The sequence below is a fragment of the Magnolia sinica genome, chromosome 3 (assembly GCF_029962835.1).
Source record: "Magnolia sinica isolate HGM2019 chromosome 3, MsV1, whole genome shotgun sequence".
NCBI classification, from domain to species: Eukaryota; Viridiplantae; Streptophyta; class Magnoliopsida; order Magnoliales; family Magnoliaceae; genus Magnolia; species Magnolia sinica.
This window is the reverse complement of record NC_080575.1, coordinates 42,460,612-42,470,459: the sequence shown is the minus strand read 5'-3', so window position 1 is coordinate 42,470,459 and position 9,848 is coordinate 42,460,612.

Below are 9,848 nucleotides of genomic sequence, written 5' to 3'. Positions count from 1 at the left end.
ATATTTTCGTGATTCGCGTTCCTTGCTGCTCAAAATAGGGGGTCGGTTCTTCCATACCGACTCCAGCTATAGTCACCGCCTCTCCACTCGATCGACACCGTTTTCCTATAAGAGAAGAGAAACAGAGAACGTGAGGGGCATTCATTGGTGCAGAAGAAAAAGCAAGAGAGGAGAAACGGAGAGCGTGGCCGGGTTTGAGTCAAACGTGATCTTGGTGGGACGTGAGCAGAGGCATCAACCGAGGTGGGCTGCTAGAACGTGAGAGAGAGAAGGTGATACCTTTATCTTTATCTTTATCTTTTCTTCTTCTTCTCTTGTGTATTTTGGATTCAGCCTACATGTTGAGCTGAACCTTTTAGCTAGGGCTAAGAGGTGAAGCTCGTAGCGAGATGGGAGATATTGTTTCATGCTTTTAACTTAAATTCATGAATTGAATTTGATTTGTGTTGATTATTAAAGGAATGTTTTTCTTAGTCTTTAATGGTCTGTGACCGAAATTACAATGGGTCTATGGCTTTGAATATTTCTTTCTCCCTTTTTGATGTTTATGACGTCGGGAAACCATCGTCTCCTAGGCATGGTTGGATGATGGTACCCTTCCTGACTTTACATTATTGATTGGTTGGTCATTAGTTTAATCTGTTGTTTGCTTTGTCTCCGGGCATGGTTAGATGATGGAATCCATTCTAATTTATATACCTTTCATCTCTTAAAAACTATGTTCCAATTGTGTTCCATGAATCAAGCAAGAGGGCTCCCCGATCGCTACAAGTGGATCCTCCGAATCTCTAGTTTCCTTCCTCCGAATTCCTTAAGTTTTACATTAATCTCTCACCATTATTCATCAATTTACATTTGATTTTGATTGCATCTTAGGCTAGTTCTATTTCTACCTAGTTTCAGGAAACGTACAAGTTTCAATCCCTGTGGATTCGACCTCGGTCTTATCGAGTTTATTACTACATCACAACCCTATACTTGGGGAGTGAACATCAGAAGATTTTGAGTGAATTTTGTTGTATAATAGAGTGAGAGAATGTCTATATTTATAACCAAATGATATGAAAATTTAGCTAGCCTAAGATTAAGTTCGGTTGGCTGGATTCCAGCGAATCCGTTCTAGTGGCTATCAGATTATACAGGATAAGATTTATTCAAAATTCAGCTGGCTTAAGGGAAAATTCAACTGGTCGAATTTCCAATTCTGCTGGCCGAATCTCCCATTTAACTAGCCGATTTCTCTCAAAAATTTTAGAATCCTTTGCTGGAATTTAATGTGAACTTTCCTCGGGCTGGCTGAACTCTAGGTTGGAGTTTTCAAATATTCAAATATGAATTTTTGCCCAAACCTGAAGTTAGGTTAGCAAAGAAGTTAGGTTGGCCGCACTTCAGTGAAATTACACTAAAGTTAACCCAATTTGAACAATTTTCGAAAGCACATAAGCTAAGGTCTTTCTAGGGTTATATCACATGTTGGTTAGCTAATATAGAGATCTTCCAATCTTGATAAACTTGAAACCGAGCGAAATCTTAAGATGATAAGCCGATCTTAAGTTGATCTTTAGATGGTAAGTCGATCTTGAGTTGATCTTCACGAGATTTAGTGTAGTTGTAATCTGAACAGTATCACTATGTATCTTTGTCTTACGAAATTTGACAACCTTATGTATGCTAAACATATAAGCACTTACAAGAGATATTTTTGCGGGAGACGGATTAATAGGCCTTAGATCTGGTGACTACCATGGCTACTTGTAGGTAGCGTGCACTGTTATTGTTGCTGCCAATAGTGGTTACGGCAATGATCACTGCTACTGGTTAACGATGGCGAAGAGAAAAAGAGATTAAAGAGGAAGTGAAGAGAGAGAGAGAGAGAGAGAGAGAGAGAGAGAGAGAGAGAGAGGGTGTCGCCACTGCCTGGACTATCGGCGATGGTGGTTGCTACCATTATGGCTGCTTTGTAAGCCTTCTTCTCACAAATCCCCCTCCCCTTTTATTTATACAAAATTTCTCTTTTTTCTCTATTTCAATTCCTTATCCATGCGAAAGCCAAAAGATTTTAGCATCGATCTCTCCAATTATGGCCTAATATCAAATATAGATTTTTCTTAAAACAAAGGCTAATTTAAATGATAGTTAATATTTATAATTAAAATAAAATGATAATGTAAATAAGATTTTTTATTTTTTTGGTATGGGAAGGTACTTTTCTCGATGTAACTTGTTTCACATTAAATTGGAGATTCATCTTATGTCGCTTTGATGCCACTAAAAGTCACCCTAGATGGGTTGCCCTACAGGATTCGACAGTGAATAACCAGAGGTCCACCTAACTACAATGGGAGCAAAGATAATCTTGTCACCCTTCTGATTTTATGATTAATATGGCCTTCTAATTATGACCAATATGTTTACATCATCCATAAGGCAGGCTTGATGGACAAACTGGGTGTAAAACTTTCCTCTTATCTTTTCTGTAAAAAAACTCATAGTGTAGGATACTTGAGATGCAGGGAGGAGATCAAATATTTAATTTCAAATTTAAAATTCAATTTCAACAATCATAAGTGAGAAATCAGAGGAAATGTTGACGCAGTTTTCCGGTAGACCGCCCTTGGTGGACCCTTCTAGACCTGCACATGTCAAGAAAAGAGACAAAGGAGACCCTGGCTAGTGCCAGGGACCCTCCGATGCTTAAGTCAAGACTCTGGGTCTTTCAAAGGGGATGATATCTTGGAAAATAGTCATCAGTCAAGTATTAGGATGAGTATACATACCTTTCAAAGGTTTGGAATACCTTTATTTATAGGGATATGATGTAGGCATCGTGAGGAATCTTAAAATAATTTGGAAAGGGATCCGTTTGGATCCGAGATGTATACAGAGATTTTATCTCAATTTCTTAATCCCGGAGATCTTGGGATCTGATCTTATCTTCCGAAGATCTTAGGAGAGATCTTCGAACCGTTGGAGATACTTCCTGACTGCTTAATCCATGTGTGGATCATAATAGGCAATTTTCTATTATCGAGCTAAAGCCGAGCTATTGTACCGATCCAGGGTCGTGTTTTGGCCGATCTATTACCGACCTATGGGTTTGGTTGGTAATTGGCCATATGAGTGACTTTATGATTGCACTCTTTTTTATGGTCCTTACAGCTGCATTGACCTCCTTGAAGGTCAACCTATTTTTGAACGTAGAGGCCCTTATTAGCTTAGATTTCAAGGGCCCGTGCTGTTTTGTAGAGTTGGTCCATTCCATAAGTCGACCTATCTAACTTGAACTATTTTTATACCCAATAGTAAACCCTCCTTACTCTTCAAGCTAATCACAAAGAGGGTTGAGGAGTAAGCCAGACCTTGTTTAGGTCGGGTTGTAGAGTCATTAATGCCATGTTTGGCGGCTAGCACGGTGCGCGAAGCGTGTCAGTAATGGACACGGCTTGTCATTTCGGGATTCGAGGTCATGTGGGGCGTTGGGCCGCCGTTTCGGTGATTGTTGAATGGGAACTCGACACGTGGCCCTGTACTCGATAGTGGGGTCTAGCAACACATGGGGTCGCGCCATGTGTCTATTGGGGGGAAGTCGAAGGGACGTTGTACGGCCATCACTAATGGTCGCACTCAATCGATGCCACATGGCTTCCCTATATAAGGGAAGCCCTAACGCATGGTCATCCCCACTTAAGATTTCTACCTCCTGCCCAGTGGTCTTCGCCCAAACACAACAAAGGAGATTCTGGCATCTGTAGCTACCGGCATTCCCGATGGACCTTTTGCTCCGGTGAGCCCTTCATCATTCGTCTTCTCCCTCCTTCTTTCTTTTTCTTTTTAACAACTATAATGTCGGATTCCATTGGCCCGTGGGAGGGAGTTTCCAGCGGTGATAGTGGGTCCAGTAGCCTTCGGGTTATATCGAATCCATTGTCGCCGTTGAGGATGGTGGAGAATACTGATTTCCTGGCGCCCCGGGCTATAGAACCGTTTCCAGCAGAAAGGTCGTTGGACGCGAAGCCTTCTACTGTCAGGGATGATCCAGAGGGATTTGATGAGGATAGGATTGGGGGTCCGATCCCTTCCACCATTACTACCAAGGATTTGGTCCGGATAAGGATCGGGTACCACATCCCAGAGTCAGTGACTACGAGGCTTCCTAGTCCGAATGAACTCTCGAACCATCCTCCAGAGGGGTTAGTAGCCATTTTCTAGGTCGCGCTTCAGTGTGGCCTGCGGCTCCCTTTGCAACGAGTAGTGAGAAAACTGCTTGTTTGACTAAACTTGGCGTCGAGACAAATGATCCCGAATGGTTGGAGGGCATTGATCAGCTATGCTGTCCTTTGTGCTGAGCTAGAACAGCCTAAGCTAACAAGAATTCCCCCACTTATACCAAGTCAAGTTAAACTGTAATCAGCCCGGCTGACACTATCTGTTTGTTTGGCGAGGAACTAGAGGGAGCCTCATTACTGACCCTCTGTCATCCAACAAGAACTAGAGGGACAAATGGTTTTGGGCGTTTGGAATTAGGAGGTAGCCGATCTATCCCTACCTTCTAGTCAGCACTGTGTCCCGACAGCATTTTCTGACCTAGGTAATCATTTCTTGGACTGACACTCTTAGTTCATTTCGAGTTGGTCAGTTTTCTGGTCGTATTGTAGCTGACGTATTATTTTCTCTATGCAGTTGTCCCCAAACAAGTTCCTCTGATCGACAGCGGGGCACTTGCTCGAATCAAGGCAGTAAGAGCGCTCTCTGGGGAGAGGAGATCTTCGAGGGTTCTCCTTCAGCCTGAGTCACTTCTCAAGTCGGGCTTAGATTTCGCTCTCACCGGTAAGCCTCTGGGTAAGACTTACTTCCGAGCTATAGTACTTAGCTATTTTTCATGGATTTCTCTGACTTCTTCTTCGTATGTTGAATGTAGAGATGTCTGATGCATCCCCTGATTCGTGCTCCTTCTAAAGTCCACACTCCTGCTAAGGATGAGGCAACGACGCCCAGGAAGAGGAAGACCAAGGTGTCTTCCAAGAGCAAAGGGAAGGTCAGACCCTCCTGTCTTATCATGATAGAGGCAGAGGGAGAGAGTATGGAGGTGGAGATCTCCTCTGGCGTTGTTGGAGCGGAGGGGGCGGTTGCCTCGAAAGAGTCTGCTCCTGTTGAGGTGCAAGGGGTTGCCGAGCCTCCCGCTGAAGCTCGACCTTCGAGCGCCGAGGGGACAGCTCGCCCGCGTAGTCTCCAGTGGACTCTTGAGGAGATCCTCCCTTGGGCAGATCGCCAAACGTCGGAGGAGTTCGGCAATTTCTTCGACTCCCCTATGGATTCTATTTTGGCTCGTGTGACGACGGGTCTCCTAGGGGTAGGATACATCTCAGAACTTTGTTTTTTTTTTTTTTATATTGCTCGCACCTAACTTACTCTTCATTTTCCATGGTAGTTTACTCCATGCGTGTTGAAGGCGCGCGCTGAGTTCGCTCGGATGCACGAGCTGGTAGTTGGGGTCAATCAAAGGGTGGCCCAATCAGAGGCTGGGGCTGTGGTGGTAAAAGCCGAACTAAGGGCTGCGAAAATGGCCCTTGAGGCTACTATTGTGGAGACGGCCAAGGTGAAGGCGAGGCTGGAAGAGTCTAAGGCTCTGTATGCTGATTGTCGAGCTAAGCTCATGGAGACCTCGAGCAAGCTGGAGGAGCTCAAGGCCGAGACGAAGGCTACTCTTACTCATGCTCAAAAGACTGTAGTGGAGGAGTTCAAGGCCTCTCAGCCGTACTTGGACGAGAGGGATTACCTCCGCCAGGGTTACGCTGAGTGCGTCTGGGTCATGAAGGAGTCCTTCCCTGAGATGGACCTCTACGGTTTCAACGAGGCCGAGTCGGGCTCTGATGGGTCAGGCGATGAGGCAGCTCCCGAGCAGCCCCCCAAGGTCGATGCTTGAGGATCGGTTTTTACAGAGCAATATTTCCTTTATCCTGCAATACCTTTCCTTTTTTCAGCTTCAAGCACACCAAGTGTTATCTGCCTCCGCCTTCTTTAGCTTCATTTGTAAATCGATGTACATGTATTTTTCCGATCCGTAGTTGATGTAATAATGATGTAATCGTGCCTTTTTGGGCTTTATTAATGAAGCGTCTCCTTTTTGGATGATTGTAACACCATGAAAATCGAAGGTCGAGCAGATGCAACATAGATAATGATGATTAAATATTGTCCGTATTAGTGCATTAAATATAAATGGGATTATACCAAAACAACATGTCATACTCCAGAGATAATTAGATTACGCAAGTGAAAGACTGTGATAAGTATATAAAGCATATAAGTGATTGTGGGTCCCCAGAGTATGAACATGATACCAGGTTAAATAATTACATGTTTAGTTCCAAAATATACAAAATGATGAAGTGTAATGTCATCTAATCCATGTCCTTATAGCCCCGGTGACGTAACTCCATGTCTAGATAGACCCGCTAGCGATTTGCAGGTAGGAGAACTCCTCGTTGTCATAGAAGGCAGGCTCCGCCGTGTAAGCCTTGGCATCACCTAAAACTACAACAAAGTCTGGTTGGTGTTTTAAAACACCGTCCTAGAGTGGGAGTGAGTAATTAACTCAGTGGAGCTATAAGGTAAAGGTTTACATATTATCAATTCAGTTAAGTAGTAATGATAAAGCAATACAACAAGCATTCATAAATACTCTGGTTAATGCAAGGATGATATGTATTAATGATGTATGCCCTCGCCTACACTCTCCCTACGACATCATCTCACGGTCACGCATGCAACACTCCCACTATGCTCAACTCTAACACCAAAGGCACATGCAATGCGGTACATGTACGTGATTAGCCAAGTTCTTAATTAGACATATTCATACAGCAGGTTTGGAAAGCTAAGGTACCTCTCTTTATATTATTGACCCAAACAATGATCCATCTAGGGTCATCAATCCTAGTTAATCACATACGATAGGCAATTCTAGGTCGCTATGGAGAGGCTTGTCACCTCAGCGCAGGCCTAATTTATACTCGAGGTTACTACGGAAAGGCTCGTCACCTTAGCGTAGTCCTAGTGTATACTCGAGGTCACTACGAGAGGCTCGTCACTTGATCGTAGGCCGACAGCTCGAATATAGTGTCCCATACCACCGTATTCAGCTCAGGAGTTTGGTTTACTCACTGGTCACTACGGGGAGGCTCGTCACCCCAGCGTAGGCCGACAGCTTGACTACGTGTCCCATACCACCATGCCCGACTCATGAGTCTTAGCGGATCGTGGTACCAAGGTTAAATAGACTTTGCACTGGTAAGTGGTACCTTAGATTCAAGTAGTAGCGTCCATACATGGTGAACATACATTAGGCTAATTAGGTTACTTGACAAGCTCAACTGGTACGAGCGCACGTTGACTTAATCGACATGGAACGCATAAGCACTCTGTGTGGCCTAACTACTATCGACAAACAGCGTACGACTCAAATTTATCGAACATGTCTTGTGTGGCGAAACGACCTTGGCCACTGATTCGGGAATCATTACCGATTGCCTGGACTACACAGTAGTCCCAATCATATTCAAACACCATAGGCATTCATATGTGATAGTCAAACAGCATGTGACGGCCAATTCAAATATAAGTCTCATTTGAGCATTTTCACAAACGCATAGTACACATGTTGTCATACATAAGCATTTCATCCATAAGGCACGTAGTAGTAAGATAGGTTATATGAAGGAAATTGTAACTATAGATAAGGGGATTGAGAATCATATCTCAACACCCTAATTAAATACATTTCAACAAGCATTTTCTCATTCATGCATTTTATCAAACACTTAGACTACACATATCAACATACATATAATAAATTAGTTATAACCGGTATTAAAGCAAATCCTTTCACAAAGGATTTGCCACACGTACAACAATCATGTATTCTCAATCGAAAATCATGGCAAGAACAAATCCTAATTTCATATTCGTTCAAACATTTCAACAAACACATGGAATGCATTAAAATCAACATAGTTTATATATATATATATATGTGTGTGTGTGTGTAATATACGGAAAACATTATATCTAAGCACATGTGATAGCAATCAAGTCAGTCATAAATCATTAATTGACATTGAAAGCCTTGAAAACCATAACCTAAACATTTATAGTCTACACCTTCCGTCGGTAAACTCGTATTAAACTCAATTCGAACATTATGCCTTTGCATATGGCACAACGGCTACCTGAATCACGAAATAGGTTAGATATTTCGTCGATTCATCTACTTAGATACCTAAAACAGATTAGGGTTTGGATTTCTTACCTAAAAGTGGAATCGAAATCGTCGGTGTTGCGATACAGGAGGGATGATTCGGCACGTGGAGCGATGGGATCGAATCCCAGCAACGCTCTCTCACTTTCTCTCATTTCTCCTCACTCTTTCCTTCTCTTCTCTCTCTTCTCTCTCGTAAAGTTTAGGGAATTCGTATGGAATGAGAGAGGGGTGGATTAAGGCCCTTATATAGGCCCAGAACTAATGTCAATGGCCCCAGGGCCATGATATACTTAGGTTATAGCCAAAGAGTGGCTGTTTCGATCCAACGGGGCTCATTTGGAGGTCCAGTTCCTGCATACGGTCTGGTGAAAGTTTCCTAATAATGGATTTATGTCAGGTTAAGTTTTTGGTCCAATCAGGTTAGTGGATCGACCGTGGAGGACCAGTTTCAGTTCAACGATCATCGTCACTCGATCAGGGCCACAAGTGTACTGACATGTATAAGGAAATTCTCCTGATCTAAGGGTGTAGTTAGGTCAGAATCTGAGGTTTGAAACCTTAAATTTGGCCTACAAGCGAATGATCCAATTCACTTAAGTTGAGTCTGTTTTCTAAAGATATTCACGTTTCTCACACACTTCGCTCCAGGCTCAAGTTGTACGTTTCTGGATACTATTTGGACTTGATTCCCGATATAATTGTCAAGCCCAGTAAGGCGGTCATAACAGTATAGTTTCACGGTAATTGGACTTTCAACGCGTGGTCCAAGTCCGATACGGAGTTTCAATGTGCTCCCGAGAGCAACTGGGTTTAAAGATTGATCCTAGGTTTTTAGAAAATGTAGAGTTATCGATTCTGCTAGTTTTGGATCTTGCAGTTCGTATATAAAGTGATACAAGCTAATCTACGGATTAATTTAGTTTAGCACTTAATTAATTTTCATTTAATTTTTAAAGGATTTGGTCCTTAGTGATTTTTGCCTGAGGTGGATTCGGGTCTTTGTACGGATTTTTCCGAGACGTTACAATGATTTGTCTTTAGAACTCTTAATTTCTAAGTTAAAGTAGATATGCTCTTATCTTGCTTGAGTAGGTCGAACTAATCTTAGGTTGTAAATCAGGTATTAGTTGAACGTCAACTGGTGTTTTACCAAAGTTGCCCAAGCCAGATAGCTCAGACACAACTCAGGCATTGATCAGATCAGGGTCGCGTATAAATCAGACCTTGGTCAGATCTTGGTCGGATAATCTGTCAGACCTTTTATTGTTCCAAAGTAGAGTGATACATGACAAAAGTCGTACCAACCAACTTAAGGATAATAGATCTTCAGATGCTCGGTATTCCATGGATGCGAGAGGAGCTAGCCAGTCAGATCTTCTAATCGATATGAGCCAGGTCGGCTGGCGCTCGATATCACGTAAGGTCCTTCCCAGTTCGGGCCTAAGGTCCTTGATCCTACTTCCTCGGTATTCTGGAATGTCTTCCGGAGAACCAAATCTCTGACTTGAAACCTTCTAACCTTGACCTGGGCATTATAGAAGCGCGACACCTGCTGCTGGCAGACAATAGTTCGAATCCAAGCTTGCTC